The 16,464-nt window shown below is 41.8% G+C and overlaps 1 protein-coding gene across 1 annotated transcript in view; it reads right to left on the bottom strand.

Annotated features, from left to right (window-relative positions):
* Mctp2 (multiple C2 and transmembrane domain containing 2) overlaps positions 1-14,398 on the bottom strand; it is a 235,108-nt gene extending 220,710 nt beyond the window's left edge. The window contains exon 1 of the mRNA XM_008852341.3: positions 14,250-14,398. The gene's annotated coding sequence lies outside the window, so the exon portion shown is untranslated. The remainder of the gene's footprint in view (positions 1-14,249) is intronic.
* Positions 14,399-16,464: the final 2,066 nt, after the last annotated feature.

Genomic DNA, 16,464 nt, shown 5'->3' with positions numbered 1-16,464 from the left:
TCCTATTCTGAAGAAACTAAACTTTACTGTTCTATAGTCAGAGTTAAGAAATACAGAGAATTTTCCTGCCACTATGGAAAGATTGACACCACTAGAGTTTCCACTGATGGCAGAGCCTCAAGGGTCCTTGATTCAGACACTTTCTCTTTAAAGAGCTTCATCTCTCCTTGAATTCATTTTCCATAAATACACAGTACAATTCAAACTTCATTAATAATAGAGAATGGCTATAAATGACTCCATAACTGACAAGGTTCAAACCGAAAGTAGAGGAAGCTCTCATTTCCAGCAGGTGTCTTCATGTAAGTGGTCAGAACTTTGACAGCTCGAGGCTGACAAGACAGCGCAGCCTTTATATGGTGCTAAAAACCACCACAAATGGCAATACATGTTTTAGGCAAGAAGTTAAATCAAAGAAAGCCCAACCATAGCTCTGGGCTGACCTATTCAGTCCGTGTCACTGCAGAGTAAAGAGGGATGGAACTCCCAGTCGGCACAAAGTTCAATTGGCTTTAGTTCTAGCAGGGAAGAAGGCTCCACTGACTCTTGGTGAAATCTGTGTCTGCAAGATACCTGTCATGTTGAGAAGGTCCAGTCCTGTCAAGCCCAGGTGAAGTCAAATGCTGTGCTCCAGAACAAGAAAAACACGGGTCCAAACATTTGAAGTGAAGATCAAGGGATTCCGTTTTGTTTGTTCAGTGCTGTTGTATAATATGTTCTGCCCACTGATCATTCAAACATGGGCTCTCTGAGGTCTCAGAGCAAGCTCTATCTCCTTAGAGTGCCCTACCCTGGGTCAAACCCCAGGCCTAACCTTATGAAGCAGCACCACTGCTCAATAATCTCTCTTGCCATGCCTGACATCCATCATATCCTGATGATCCAAAATTACCATGTAGTTTATTTACTTAGTCTGCCATTTCACCTCCAAACCCAATAATGTATGAACCTGGGGGAAGTAGGGGAGGAAATGTATTTACTTAGTACACATAAATACCTCTTCCATCGCAGTTAAGCTTCAAATGGATGAATGGACAGATGGGCAGAAAGACAGGTGTGCAGAAGGATGGTTGGGTAGGTGCCTTCAAATAGCAATTACATTTAGTAGTATCATAATGGAATATTTACCAGAAATCAAACCTGCCCAGAGACCAGTGTATTCCATCAACCTAAAAGGTATCATAACCACTAAGTCTTTAAAAAAAAAAAAAACATATGCTATAGAAAGCATTTATTGCCCTATGATAAGGGGTATGGGTAGCTTGGTGCACAGGTTGCAGAGTATCAAATCAGTAATGATCATCAGCCCTCCCTCAGCCTCATTAGATGGCCAGGAGGAACTATGGTTAAGAGTAACATTGGTAAAAGTGGAGTGTGTTTTACCTGCTGTATGTGTCTCATCACCTTTTTCTGAATCATTTAACAATAGAACACCTGTTCTTACCTCCATTACAAACTTGGAGTCAACAAATTAGCAATGAAGTCCTTGACCTCCACAACAGAGTGAGACGTACATAGCTGATCACAGAAACTCCCAGCCAAGAATTGAAGGTTCCTAGAACTGAGCATGATGGAAAAATCTGCATGCATACATGACCTACTCTCCTCCCATTGACATTTTGGACTTCAATAAAAGGGATGCCCAAAGATCCACAATGTCAGGCCCAAGAAAGGCAACAAGCAAGAATTCAGAGAAGCTCATTCATGGAACTGACATGCACTTTTTCTCCCCATCCTTTTACAAATCAACAGAGGAAAATGGCTACAAACTGGTTCTTATGAACAGTGTACAAATGCATGCAGGCACTCCAAGGTTTCTAAATTATGAATTGTTGAGTATTTCCTTTGCCTGTATAATGCACGGTCCATTTGACAAATTTCTCAATCTAGCAGTGATGAATTCAACTGACATTTGCCATGATCATGTTACATTTTGTCTCATAATAACCAAAGTGGCTACTCTAAGCAGCCATACTTGTAGTCAGTCCTCTTCAGGACCGCAGTTCTTCCCATGGCCCCCTGCTACAGCAGTATCTCCCAAAGGAGAGGGGGGAGAACACTAACTACTCTTGTGCTATAACCACCCATTTTTCAGAAAGATCTCATTGCTTTTCCCCACCACGCTGGCTCCACCAGTGCCCTGCCAGCTCGGGGAAGATGACACTCAGGTAACAGCTTTGACTGATAACTCCCAAAAGAACTTCATTCTGTGTGTTTTGCACTTGTAGTCAGTCCTCTTCAGGACCGCAGTTCTTCCCATGGCCCCCTGCTACAGCAGTATCTCCCAAAGGAGAGGGGGGAGAACACTAACTACTCTTGTGCTATAACCACCCATCTTTCAGAAAGATCTCATTGCTTTTCCCCACCACGCTGGCTCCACCAGTGCACTGCCAGCTCGGGGAAGATGACACTCAGGTAACAGCTTTGACTGATAACTCCCAAAAGAACCTCATTCTGTGTGTTTTGCGATGTATTTCAGAAGATCCACTAGGAAAAGGCCTGGGGTGATTAAGCAACATCCAAAGAAATCTTCCCACTCAGATATAATATGTAAGTGACTTTCAAATAGGAAGATATTACTAAGGTCTATTATGGTAAATCGACATGATACTTTCTAGTTCATTAAAGCTAAAATCAACTCTCCCCGCCATGAGCATGGGAAAGAACAGCTGCAGCTGCCCCTGGAGGTGAGCAAATGGTACCTCAGGTGTTGGGATTAAGCTCTGTAGGGATACTGTCATATTCTCATTTCACTGGTCAGTAAGCAGAAGCACAGAAAATGTAAGCCACTTTTCCAGGGTCACAAAGTCAATACACCGGTCAGACAAAAGCCAGGCCCAGTCATACAGCTTTGCATTCTTGATCATGATGCTGCCTTGTTGCCCACTCTCCATCACCTGATGTCCTAGGAGGTGACTGCTCCACTGTATCCTTCCCTAAAGCATGCAAAGTTTCTTAACTAGCCTGGCCCCATGCCTCCCTCAGAAGGTCCTAATTAGAAGACTTGTTGAACTGAAGGAAAACCCAGAACCCTTTGTTTGCTTCATTCCCCAAACATTGTAGTACAAGTTTTCCTGACCTCAGAGAAGACACTAGAATCTCTCGTTAAACATTTTAAAAAATTACGTCCTGATTCCCTATCAGCAATTTGGGTAACCTCTTCAGAGGATGGTATGATAAGAATAGGAGGTAGGAATTGGGTAGGCAGTTAGGGTAAAAAGACCCCAAAGAAAAGTATCTTGGCTAAAAGTCAAAACGTCTTTCGGCCTCTCAGCAACATGTTTTGTTCCAAAGGCTAAAAATCTCAAAAGCTTTTATCTAATCCCTAAACGACTTTAGGTTACCTCTTCAGAGGGAGGAATGTTAGAGTAGCAAAAAAACCCATAAAAAAAGAAAAAAAGAGCACATGAAGTTGTCAGAAAAGTGATGGGGCGATATGGGAGGAGGCGGAGGGGAGGGAGTGGGCATGGATTTGATCAAAACACCTAATATGCATGTATGAAATTCTCAATAAAATTTTTAAGTAAAAAAATTACATCAAAATGTTAAACAAATCCAGTGTTCTTACTACCCTCATGTTCAAATACAAGCTTTTAAAATGATACTTTAATGACAACAAAAACACCTGATACCTCACCATCCAAAATTTAACTCTACTCATATTTATTTGAAAGGTATGCCTTAGGAAATAGCTCTTACACACAGAAGTACATATGAACAATTACTCAGCCTAAACTAGATCTTAAGGGACTACTACAAATTTTATAGTGCTCATTTCAAAAAAAGAAATATATATATTCATATGCTATTAATGGGTATAAAGACGTGCTTGTAAAGGGCTGTGTACTGTTTCAAAACATGCTTTGTCATGCAATTAAGAAAGCAACAGTAACCCCAAATGCTTTATAAGCACTGAGTCAGTCAGTGTTCATCCATAGCCACAAACAAGATCGTTGGCTAGGCAGGGGCTGGCTTTCTGACTGGGCACATCCAGGTTATCACTGCAAACTAGGAAAATCTCTAAATTTTCACAAACAAGCCATTCGGAATCACTACTTGGCAAAACATAGGCTAACTAAGCTATCAAAGTATCACTCATACATTTTTTTTTCTATTTTTACTGTTATCTGAGTATGTGTGGTATATGTGTGTATGTGTGCAAGTAAGCACAGGTGTACTTGCTCATGAATGTCTATGAAGACCAGACGTGGATGTGGGGTAGCCTTCTCTATTGCTCTCCACCTTGGTTTCTGAGAGAGGGTCGGTCTCTCACTGAACCAGAAATTCATCATTTGATCTAGACTGGCTGGCCAGCTTCCTTCCAGGGCTTGTCAGTCTCTGCCTCCCCAGTACTGGTGTTACAGAAACACGCCATCACACCCAGATTTTACATGGGTGTTGGGGACGAAACTCAGATACTCATGCTTAAACAGCAAGCACTTTACACACAGAAACATCTCCCTGGCCCTTCATAACACATCTTAAATGACTTGGCATCTTACCGGAATGAATATAAACCACAGACTGTGCCCTTCTAAAAGGCACATGGGGATATGCATGGGATTCGAGACTGCAGGGTGCAGGAGTTTTAGTTACATCTCACTTCCCACTAAACTCTGTTAGCTACAGCATCTACTGGTATGTTCTAAGGAATTAGACTGTCAGAAACTAAAAGGAAAAGATTGTCCTAGGGAGACATAACAGGAAAACACTAGCTACATCTGTGTACTGTGGATCCTGAAAAGACAGCATTTGATAGATGAACTCATGCTAACCCATAAACAATAAGCAAAGGAAGCACCTAGATCTAATCAATGGCACTGCAGGAATAGTAACAGAGTTGTGAAATGCCAACATCTGTTCATATTTAAAAACTTACATCACTTAACAGAAAACCAGAGTGATGGTGATTTCATATGAACATTCAGGAATTCAACAAGAGTCTAAGAGGCAGCTTGCTTCCTTCCACAATCGATTTGAACAACCGTGGGTTTACAGAATCATATGGGTCACATGAAGGACAGAGAACACTGAAGTGTATCAAGCTTCAGGTACTTACAATCTGGCAAGAAACTACTCTAAATATTGTGTGTGTGTGTGTGTGTGTGTGTGTGTGTGTATGTGTGTGTGTTTACTCATAGTGTGTTGTGTGTGTAATCAAAACAACACAACCTCATCTATACACGGTCAGCAGGATTGCAAAGGGTTCCATCGATGTAGTATTTCAGCATCCTCTCTGATGCTTTGAAAGACTGCACCTTGGCATTGAACCTGGACCAGCCTCTTCAAAATCCAGCAAGCAGAACCCCTGGGATCTTAGTTGGAATGAGTCTTGCTGACCCAGAAGTCTTATGATTAGTCTTGTGGGTCATGTGCTTCACTAGGTGCAGAACACAATGACATGACTGAAGTGGAAATAATTTGAAATAGAATGATGGAGGAAAAGGTTAAAAAGAGAGAGAGAGAGAGAGAGAGAGAGAGAGAGAGACTTTGGCCTGAACGTCAAACAACTTGATGGCCTTGTATCAATAACTTGTACAAATGAGTTTTCTCTTTAGTCAAAAGAGGGTGACTCCTATTGAGTAGGGGCCCTACAATGATTAGAATAACTAAGAAAATACTTCAAGTAGAAGTTAAGCAACACTGGAGGATGAGTTCATGGGATGCAATATATATCAGCTGACTCTGTGTGTCCTATAATCTATAAGAACCAAGTAACTTCTTCCACAAAGTGAAAATTTTAAAAATGCATGTATTGACAATGGAACACAAAAACTACTCAGTATAATACTGAAGTATTATAATGTGTTTATCATAATAAAGTTGGAAACTGACTTAAGGATAATGTTGGAGAGGAAGTAGTTAATGAAGCAACCAAATATGCCAATCCTCATTAATTACTTGGGTGACACATACTTGTTAAAACTTTTTTTGATTCACATATTAAAATTTCATGTTACCTAAAGACAATTCATAATATACCTCCATGACTCTCCCATGTCTTATTAAATATTAACAAAGAAAACTTCCTGAGAAACTTCCTTTATATTCTGCCATGTCTCTGCCAGCTCATCTGAGTCTTAAAAGATGGAAAAGAAGTGGCAGAGAATTCTACCTGTTCAGACAAGCCAAAAATGCTGAATGTGATTCTGCCAAGGATTTCTATACAATTCAAAACATTCAACTATGTGGGAAGAAATCATACAACAAACATACCAGAGAAACAATAAGACAGGGAGGGGAGGCAGCCAGCCATATAGAAGGAAAGGCTCTGTGGGGTGTGGAGCAAGGTCATCATGGGGCAAGTTTAGGCAAGAGACATTCAAGTGCAGATTGACAGGCATGTAGACAGAGAGCTACAGACACATTCTGTCCAATACTCTGGCATGAACTGTTGTGAGGCTAGTGAGAAAAACCAGCATTCCCTCTGGGCCATTGCTTGCCATGGGACAGCAAAAAAGGGTTGAATAGCTGACTCCAAAGGTAATGCCCAGAATATCATTTAGGAAGCTTAGATAATTTATTTACATCAGTAGATATATATCTTCTATATTAAGCAAAGCTATTATAGTATAATATTGGTTATTGTGGTTCAAGAAATATAATGTTCATTTCTGATACAAAAATGGGTCTCAGAGTAAAACCCCAGCATATTTTAAAATGTTAAAAATAGACTTATGCACCACTCCAAACAAAGTATTACATAATCATTAGATTGTTGGTGCCATTGTTGATTTTGATTTAAAGGGTTTTGTGGGATTTGGTTGCTGCTCTTTCGGGAAGTTGTTTTTTTGTTTGGTTTTTTGTTTTTTTCTCATTATTCCCTCTATTGATCTTGGATCTGCAGAACTATTCACAGCACTTCTCAAAATATAACCTTAGCCGCACATATTTACTTAATATTCTTCTCTTAGGTCTTGTCATTAGTTCACAGATCTCTCATGAATATTCCCATTCATTTGCTGACTCTTTAACAACACTTCACCTGACCAGCTAAGGCTTGAAGTTCCTCAAAGGCATCCATCCAATGTGCTTTGTAAGCTTCCTCCTTGTTCATGCACCTGTCCCTGGAGGTCTTTGTCTACCGCCCCTCCTGGCTGCTTCCTACTATGGCCAGCAGCTCTTCCAGGAGTCTGCTCTATACCACTAGCTTCCATAGCACCTGCTCCTTATCCAGAACAGCACTTTAATTACACTCACAAGTCACAGTCCCCCCGACCCCTACCCATCTAAGCTGCTATTTCTAAGGGGATGGCGACCTATTTACTTCAGACATAAAAAAAAAACTCTAGTACACAGTAAGCTTAGGACATAGTAAGCTCTGACTTAGGTCACAGAATAATTTTGGGAAAGAACAAATAATTATTTCAGGAACATTTCAGTATGTTTCCAAATAGCCTTCTACATAACTCTGAGTGCCGAAGACACCCTATATATTCTGCTTCAACAAGTTGTCCTAGCATGTATCAGCAGCAGCATCACTGTTGAAACTGTCACACACATGATTATATGATTATTTTATGAGATGCATGATATACATAAGTGAAAAGTGAGGATTTCATAATAGAAAATGTCATTAAGAGACATGCGATAACATGTTACTATGTGAACATTTTATGGGGTCAAATTCAGAAACCCAGCCTTCAATAACCCTGGTCCACGTCACTGCTTCAGTCAGCTCTTGTTGTCTTTTCCACAAAAATATCTCCTCCCCAGCCATGTCTCAGGTTTTGGAACACATTAAAGGTTAAAGCGAGTGGAGACATTTTCCCTCTACAGAAAGGGCAGGAGTAAACCTCTTCTACACTAACTTCAAAGGAAGTGGAATCTTTTGACATCCTTCCTAGCCAGAGGGAGGAATGTCCAAATTTCCTCTGCAACCTGCTTCTAGCTCATCCACTCTATCATTTAGTCGTAGATTATGTTCAGACAGTTAACTCAGTTTTCATAGCAACTGCATTATTCAATCAAATGATAATTAGTCAATTATTCTACTATGAACTTAAGACCTATTCTTTCAAGTCTCTACATTATCCAATTCCTAGACTTCAAATCCTTAAAGTGTCTAGATGACCACCCCAGTCCTCCACTTTGCGGTCCTCTGGTCATTGCAAATACAGAGTCCATGAAATTCATCATTTTCTTCCTCCCAAACTGACTTCTGCTACTAACACAAACCCCATCCTGAAGCCAACTTCTCCCTTCTATCCATTACTTCCATCTACCCGACCACCTTCGTAAATCTACTTTTCTCTTAAATCCGTCCATACTTTCTCCAGTCTTGTGCCAAGGCAAATAGTCAAACACCCTGAATGACAATATCACAAGTCCTTTCCCGCTGACTCATTGCCGCAATGAAAGTCTCTCTGCTTCCCTCAGCACTGCAGAGCCAGTGCCTCTTCACTGATCTAGAGGGCTGGTGTCAGTCTTTGTCACTCCTTATCTCCTTGGTTGGCCAACACTCAGGCAAGCAGTGAGTGACCACGTGCAAACAGAAATGCATAGATGAAGCAGCTGAGCCAGTCAGCACTGGATTCTACTGTCCATCATAAACTCGATTATTGTAGCTGGAGGAAACACGAAGGCAGTAACCTGAAGTTCGAGCACAAGGACAGACTTTTCTATATATTCCCACATATAAGCATATGTACTTACTTGTGCAGCCTGATAGTATGAGGCTATTTCGAGAGAAAATGTACAGAATTGTGAATGTTTACTTTTCAGGAAAATAAAACAAAAATCAACTGCTGTGAAAACTCAAGGCACAGCTCTTCTGGATGTCTTTGAACACACAATGGGTGAATACATTACCTTCAAGTCTTCTATGGTCTGGATGGGGAGAAAGTTTGGTTTTCGAAGGAAATTCTAATATTCTATGCCAGGGGTATAGCTCAGCAGTAATACATTTGTCTCTCATCCAGGAGGCCCTGGGTTTTACCCCAGTACATATCCAGATAAAATCTTAGTGTTCCTAAAGAAAGTCTCCCCCCACAATTACTCCCCAGAAACCCCACTGGAGACATCCAACCAGGGCATAATAAGGCTACAGGAATGGCCTCTCTCCCACTGTGCAACAGTGGCCATTCTTTTTGTGGTTTAAGTGTGACATATTCCCCATGGACTCATGTGTTTAGGCACCTTGTCTCCAGCTGTTGGTATTATTGTAGGGGACTATGTAATACTGAGGAGGAGGGGCCTACCTGGAGGAAATGGGTTGCTGGGCAGGTAGGTCTTATGAGTTATATCTGACTCCAGTTCCAGCTAAGCTCTCTGCTTCCTGACTGCTGAGATTATGTAACCACCTGCTTACACTCCTGCCATCATGCCTTCCTGCCCAGGATACACTGCACCCTCACCAACCAGGAGCCAAAATAAATCTTTCCCCCCTTAAGTTGCTGCTTTCAGGTATTTTCTCACCCTGACAAGAAAAGTAACCAACACACTCAAGCTTTAAGGTCTGCTCTAAGAATGAGTGATAAAGACTCCTATTTCTTTCCCAATATGGGAATCTGAGATAGCCATGAAATGACATATTGGTTTTAAAAATGTGCACCCCCTTTTGTGCCTGCCTTCTAGACTTGTTCCCTAATGCCAGCACAAGACAGTGGCATCTAAGGAAACTGTCCCAGGCAGGATGAGAAGGAAAGCACTGGAACAAGACTGTCAGGGCTTGAACTCTTCTTGAGCTACTTTCCACACTTTTGTTTGATCAGAAACAATATCCTTTTGCTTTATTGCTATTTTCTTATATTTGCATCATGACTCATGTCTCATTTTGGGGTTAGACTTGCTATTAAAAGGTGATATATATCAGGCAAGGTGGCACATGCCTTTAATCCCAGCACTAGAGAGGTAGAGGCAGGGAGATCTCTGTGAGATTGAGGCCAACCTGGTTTGCATGGAGAGTTCCGGGCTAACTGAGGCTATAGGGAGACCATGTCTCTCAGAAAAGGATATCCATATATATATGGAGAAAGAGAGAGAGAGAGAGAGAGAGAGAGAGAGAGAGAGAGAGTCACTATGTAGTCCTGGCTGGCCTACAATTCACTATGTACACCAGATTGGTTGCAAGGTCACAAAGTTCCAACCTGCCTCTCTGCTTCTGCCCCCTAAGTGCTGAGATTAAAGGTATGCATCACTACACACCTGTCTAAATGGCAATATTTTTAACATAATTCATGGCACCACATAAGTACACAATACACATTAACAATACCAGTTCAAATTATTATGTGTGGTATATCACTTATCTAAAATGATTGGGGTCAGAAGACTTTGGAGTTTTATATTTTCTCAGATACAAATATTATAATATGTACATATACACAGTAAGATATCTTAGTGATAAGACCTAAGTCTGTACATCACTTATTTTTCACTTGCACCTAGCTGGAAGGAAATTTCATACAATGTTTTAATATTTTTAGACATGAGGCAAAGTTTGATAGTACGATATTTTCTCCTTGAAGTGTCACATTAATACTCAAAAGTTTCAGATCTGGGATCCTTTGAATTTCCAATACCCAAGTCGTAGATGCTCAGACTACATTATAATATTAATATATCAGCATTGGCATTAGCGTCCACACTGTCCCTTAATCTGCACAAGGGATTCTCTTTCTTGCCTGTTTTCTTAAAAAGTATAAGGGGTTGTTTTCAAACTTTAACATTCCCCCAGAATCATCTGCTGGGTGCTTTTAGGAAGACGTCTATGCTAGATGAAGGGCTGCTGATATCAGGGACCAGGGTGGAACCTGAGAACAGGCATGTGCAGCAAGTTGATCTCAGGGATCTGCTCTGAAAGGACATCATAAGAAACTAAAGGACGTGGCTACATCAGTGAGGGCAACAAGTAGCTCCAGTCCTTTGGGGCATCCTGTAGTCCTCTGTCCAACTCCAACACCCTTCCTTCACTCCATCTCAGTAACTCCTGCAACAATTCCAAACAGCTCATTCATCAGAAGCCATACAAGGGCTTCCATAGCTCCTCTATCCAGATACCCTCTGTACTGCACTGTGATCAAAGAAACCCTTTCTAGGAGTGTCAAGTACCTAGAAATAAGGCTTTTAGCTCACTTTAAGACAAAGAAAACCCTTAGTAAATGATGACTGATGGAGAGTCAATGAGAAAGATCCCTGGAAAGTCTTAGAGATCATGTCTGAGCTGTTCGTTGGACATGATTGCCAAGAGTCCCTGACCAGCCAGAGCTCTTTCCACCCCTGCTCAGCCGTCTCTTCACCACTGGTTTGGGGAATTCATGGCCTTCAGCCACAAAGCTGCTTCTCACCCACTGCAAGTTCAGGCGCTTCAGTCTTGGGCCTCTTACAAGACAGGGCCCCCATGGGGTCACGCAACTGATAGAAGCTAAGTAGTCTCAGGAGAGGGGAAGCCAGGCTGCAAACAGGAAGCACTTCTCTACAAACATTTCTGAAAAATTACCCAATAAAATTGCAGCAGAAAGAAAATCCCCACAAGGTCTTATCTATTTCATCCTCATTTCAAATGAATATTCACTTTTATGCCCCAATTTTTTATTGATTTTCTTCAAAAGGATTTTTTGCCATTCAGGATACCTAAAATCTGTATCTATCCCCATGCACACTCTTCTTTGAAGAGCTTTGGATTTTCTGGGCATTTTTCCAATTCATCATCTAGTCCTCCCCTGTCTTTGGACCACCTTAACCAGGTGAAGTGCAAGTCTAAAACATCCCCTACAGCAGATTTTAAAGGCACATAAAAAGTAGTGCAGGGTAACTTGTCAATCTTACTGCCAAATAGAGAAAATAAACTTGTATCAAGAATGATACAGTCAGAATATCCTACCTGATCCTTCCCACACAGCCAAAAGCCCTTGCCCAGCAGTTAATAGATATATCCCCAAATAATTTAAATGTAAAGACCTTTGATGTTTATATTTGTTACTACAATTACAGGAAAAGTTTTAAGAAAGTAAGTGTTCTGATAGGAAATATGCCAACTTCTCAGTTCTATAGAGTAGAATTAGAGGAACACTTCTCTAACACACACAATTTGAGAAGTTTTCAGTAGAGATATCATGAATCATTTATTCAAAATTCAAAAGTTACCTTACCAAATCTGCCCACTGAGATATTTTTGAGATAGATTGAAAGAAGGATGGATATAGTCTTTTACTGTTAGATATCTGTTCATATATGAGCATAGAATCATATATAAACACAAAGACCTTTCTAGGGAGCAATAATGACCTTTATTGACTTCTGACTAAGAAATTAAACAGAAATATTAAAGAATTGATATCAAGAAAATTAGTTCTTTCTTCAAGAACAACACAGAAAGAATACACGTAAAGTTTTAGGAATGGGCCCCACTTGGATATATTAGGCCCTTTAAAATATACCAAAGACACATGATAAACTTTTCTTTTTAACAGTAAGAGCTGTCAGGGCTGGAGAAATGACTCAGTGGTTGGGTACTTGCTCCTCTTGCAAAGGACTTAAATCTAGTTCCCAAGTACCCATGGTACACGGTTTACAACAACCTATAACTCCAGCTCTGGGGGTCCAATGCCTTCTTCTGGCCTCCTCAGCACCTATACTCAGGTGCACATGCCCACACAGAGATGGCCACCCACACATTCACATAATTTAAAACTATAAAAAAATCTTTAAAAAAAAATTGTTCTGGGCATGGTGGCACATGCCTTTAATCCCAGTACTCTGGAGACACAGACAGGCAAATGTCTGTGAGTTCAAGGCCAGCCTGGTCTACATAAAGAGTCCCAGGCCAGCTGGGGTTACAGGGAGACCCTGTCTCAAAAGAACCAAAAAAAAAAAAAGCTGTCCATTTTCTTGTCCCAGGTATGTCAAAGCTTACCAAGACAATCACAATGAAAGCAATGCTCACTTTATTCAAGACAGCCCACTTCTAATTTCTGATAAATCTTCCAGATTTACATTATGTGATCTCATGGGCTATCACAATAGCACTCAGATATTTCCATGTTCCATTTCTAGCTCAACCCTTTCATACAAATTACTGACTTGCTCTCTGCCTCAGTTTCTTATCTATATGGGGGATTAATATCTATTATGCATAAAGTGCCTAGACTTGCCTATAACAGTTGATGCTTAACTTTATTTTAATGATGGTTTTCTTCATTCTTTTCACTATAGCTAAAGACAATTTTCAAAGATTCACATTCTTCCTAAATCATACTTGTTACCTGTGGTTAGAGATGCCAGTACTGAGGACAAGCATAGTGTAGCCCTGGGCTGTTCTACACACTCACTTGTAAGGAGCTAGTGCTCCAAAATCCCCCTTTGTCTCAACACCTGTGCTGCCAAATAGCCCATCAGACTGGTCTTGCAGAAGCTTACCACTAACAGGTGTACAATATTTGTTTAATTGAATTGCTGCTGACCCAAACAAAGTCTGAGTGTTAACGGTATCATTGTTCAGAGACATCCTACAATAGTGGTGACTGAATTCTGTATGCTCCAAGAAATGGGTGTTCTAAAGTCCCAGGGTTCTTGGAGAAGGTCTTTGGCACCTTAAGTGCCCAGGGCTTGTCACTTCCAAAGCACACAGGGGGTCAGCATCCAGGTGCTGCTGGTATACTCACACTGCAAAACAAGGGCATGCAGAACAGAGAAAACTCATCCTGTGGAAATCCAATCTGAAAGCCATCAGAGTACTATTTAACAGTGATAAGGAACTAACTGCAGAAATAATCTCTCAAATTCACACCACTGCCCCCTTTGCTTCTTATTTATTTTATGTCACTGAGATCTTATGACCTGTGCTTATTCTAAGACTCAGTCCCTAACTGAGCAAATGTCAGAAAAAAAAAAAAAAAAAAAAAAAAAAAAAAAATGAGTGGTCACATCTTCATGACCCGAGTCCATCAAAGCCCATCCGAGTGAAGGACTGACTTCTGCAAAGAATCCTGATTCTGGTACCAATGGGGAAACTAACTCCACTGCACTCTGGGAAGACCGAATCCATGACCTTTAAATGCCAAGAAATGCTGACAGATTGCCCTCTCATCGTGCGTTCTCCGGCACCCCGCATCCGCCTCTGGGCCACAAGAAACCTTGTGATCCCTGAAACCACTGGCTAGAAACCCCGCTTAATCCCATCTGGTGCCCCCAGAGTCTGTAACTCCCTACTTTTATTCAGAACCGTCGTTCAGCCCTAATGTCCAGCAGTCCACGACCCAGCAACTCTGCCTTCCCGCACGGCCAGGTAACCCAGACATCGTCCTCACCTGTCTGAGGCTGCGTCCTGATGACCAGAGGTTGGTGGTGCGCGCCCCTCACCTGCGCGAGATTCACGGTTGCAGTCTTGGGTCCTGTCCCGAGCACTAGGAGAGCAGCCCTGAAGCAGTGAGCCGGGAGCGTCCCAGAGGGCTGTGGGACTTCCTTGGCCACCCCCTTTCGAGTCCCGCCTTAAAGGGGAGGAGGCGGCTGGCCGCGTCACTTTGGAGCCGCCTCCTACTCAGCGCGTGCACAGCTGCGGATGGCTCTGCCAGGTGTTATAGGAAGGCTCCCCAGCTCGGTGCTGGGCGCTGGCAGGGCATAGAGAGGGTGATTACTTCGAAATCATGTATCTGACTTGGCTCATAGGGAGAGGAAAATCCAAGGAAGGAAAAAAATGAGTGTGCCTTGCAAACTTGCCGTTTCTTAATATTCTGATGTTCAAGGCTCACTAATGCCCACACAGGTCCCTAAAAGACCACCATGCAGGAATCGGCCTCCCTTTCATCACCGTAAACCTGGGAAGTGGTACCCAAGGCAGGCAGCCTATGAAATTTGTGCCACGTATACACAATGGTGGGTGGAAGTCAGTCGCCCATATCTGCTGTGCCTGGCCACCCACTCATCTCTAAAGATAAGGCTAGACTCTGGCCTGGGAACTGCTTCTGAGGACTCAGAGACCCTCCTCCCCTCCCCAAAGACGCTTCCCTGCGATTTTTGGCCCTGAGGTGCTCCATAAATCATTGCCTTCCATTCCTTCCCCGTGTATTCTTTTATTGCTATGGTGTTTCTCTGGTCAGTCTCTCTGCCCCTCTGTACATGTCTGAGAATACTAAGCCATTCTCTGCCCTGCTAGCTCTGCAAGTTAGTGGATCCAGGCTGTAGAGGGGACATGCATGCTCTGGCTCTCCAGAGACCAGGGACTAGCCTTACCAGAATGCAGCAGTTTTGAACTTTGAGCATTAAGAGCTACAGAAACAGGTTAAATTGGGTGTCAGACAGACCAGGCATTCTGTAGGCTTCTGTGGGAGTGGTTGCACTGTAACAGGAGAGGAGTTTAATTGATGTAATTGATGGTTAAAGAGCTAGATTCTGGAGTCAGAAAGCCCTCAGACCAAATCCTGGCTAAACAACTAATTGCATACAAGGCAGATCAGCCAACCACGAGCATTTCTGCCTTCCCTCTATATAAACTGAAATTTGAATATAATATCTCAATAGATTCTGAGAAATACCAAGGTCAGGGGCCAAGACTGTGATAGCCACTTCACAAAGATAAGCTAATGACCAGGCATACTAAAGTGGGAAGTGTGGAGAATATGAGACTTGGAAGGAGAAGTGGTAGAATACACTGCATTTGTAGTATCATGAAAATCCTTATTACAATAGTGCTTGTGGAGGAAGTCAATTTTGACGTAGCCTGTGACTTGGCATAGAACACTTGATCATATTTAACTTTCGTGAATTTGTGTGACAGTTCATAATATCCCTGGCTTAAAATGAGAACACAGGTTCATGAAATAACCTGCTGAAGGTCTGGATCCAGTTTCTAGCAGAGTCAGTCAGAGCAAGCTGAGACTGATCCACTGTACTGAAGGCCTTTGCCCTCCTAGAGAGCAAAAGTAGCCTGCATGGAAATCAAGAATAAACAGAAGAGAAAAAGTAGTCTGATAAAAGCATCAGCTGTTCCTTTAAAGCTGGGTAATAATACAAATGAATTAAAACAGTAAGTGAACCCACACAAGAAGCTTTTTGTCTCTGATTCCTGTCCCAGTGAAGTTCCTGTTCTGTGGTTCCCACAGCCCAACCACAAGTTGAAAATGACTCCTAGCATTTTGCAATCATTAAATGCTATAGAAAGTGAAACAGCTAAAGACAAGAGATGTCTAAAGTGATATCTCCCCCCTCCCACCACAATACATGCATCTGAACAGCTTCCTGGAGGGAGGGTTGCTTCTGATGTTTGTCTTTTATCTGCCTAAAGGTGTTACCTGCCTCCTTTGAACAGTGCTTCACTCACAGAAGTTGCTTTTAGTAACTGAGCTTTTCTTCTTAACCACACACAGCTGCACTTAAAACTGCACATGGGCAGGTGTATGTGGCTGATCAATTTTTAATAAGCTATTGTTATTCTCAATGTCTTAAACAGGTAGTGAATTAAGTCTTACATTATGGACGTTGTTCAATGATGTCATGGAGTTTATTAAAAAAAATAAGACTACTGGG

This window comes from Nannospalax galili, unplaced genomic scaffold (assembly GCF_000622305.1).
Source record: "Nannospalax galili isolate Female #2095 unplaced genomic scaffold, S.galili_v1.0 scaffold63, whole genome shotgun sequence".
NCBI classification, from domain to species: Eukaryota; Metazoa; Chordata; class Mammalia; order Rodentia; family Spalacidae; genus Nannospalax; species Nannospalax galili.
This window is presented reverse-complemented; position numbering and strand designations above follow the sequence as displayed.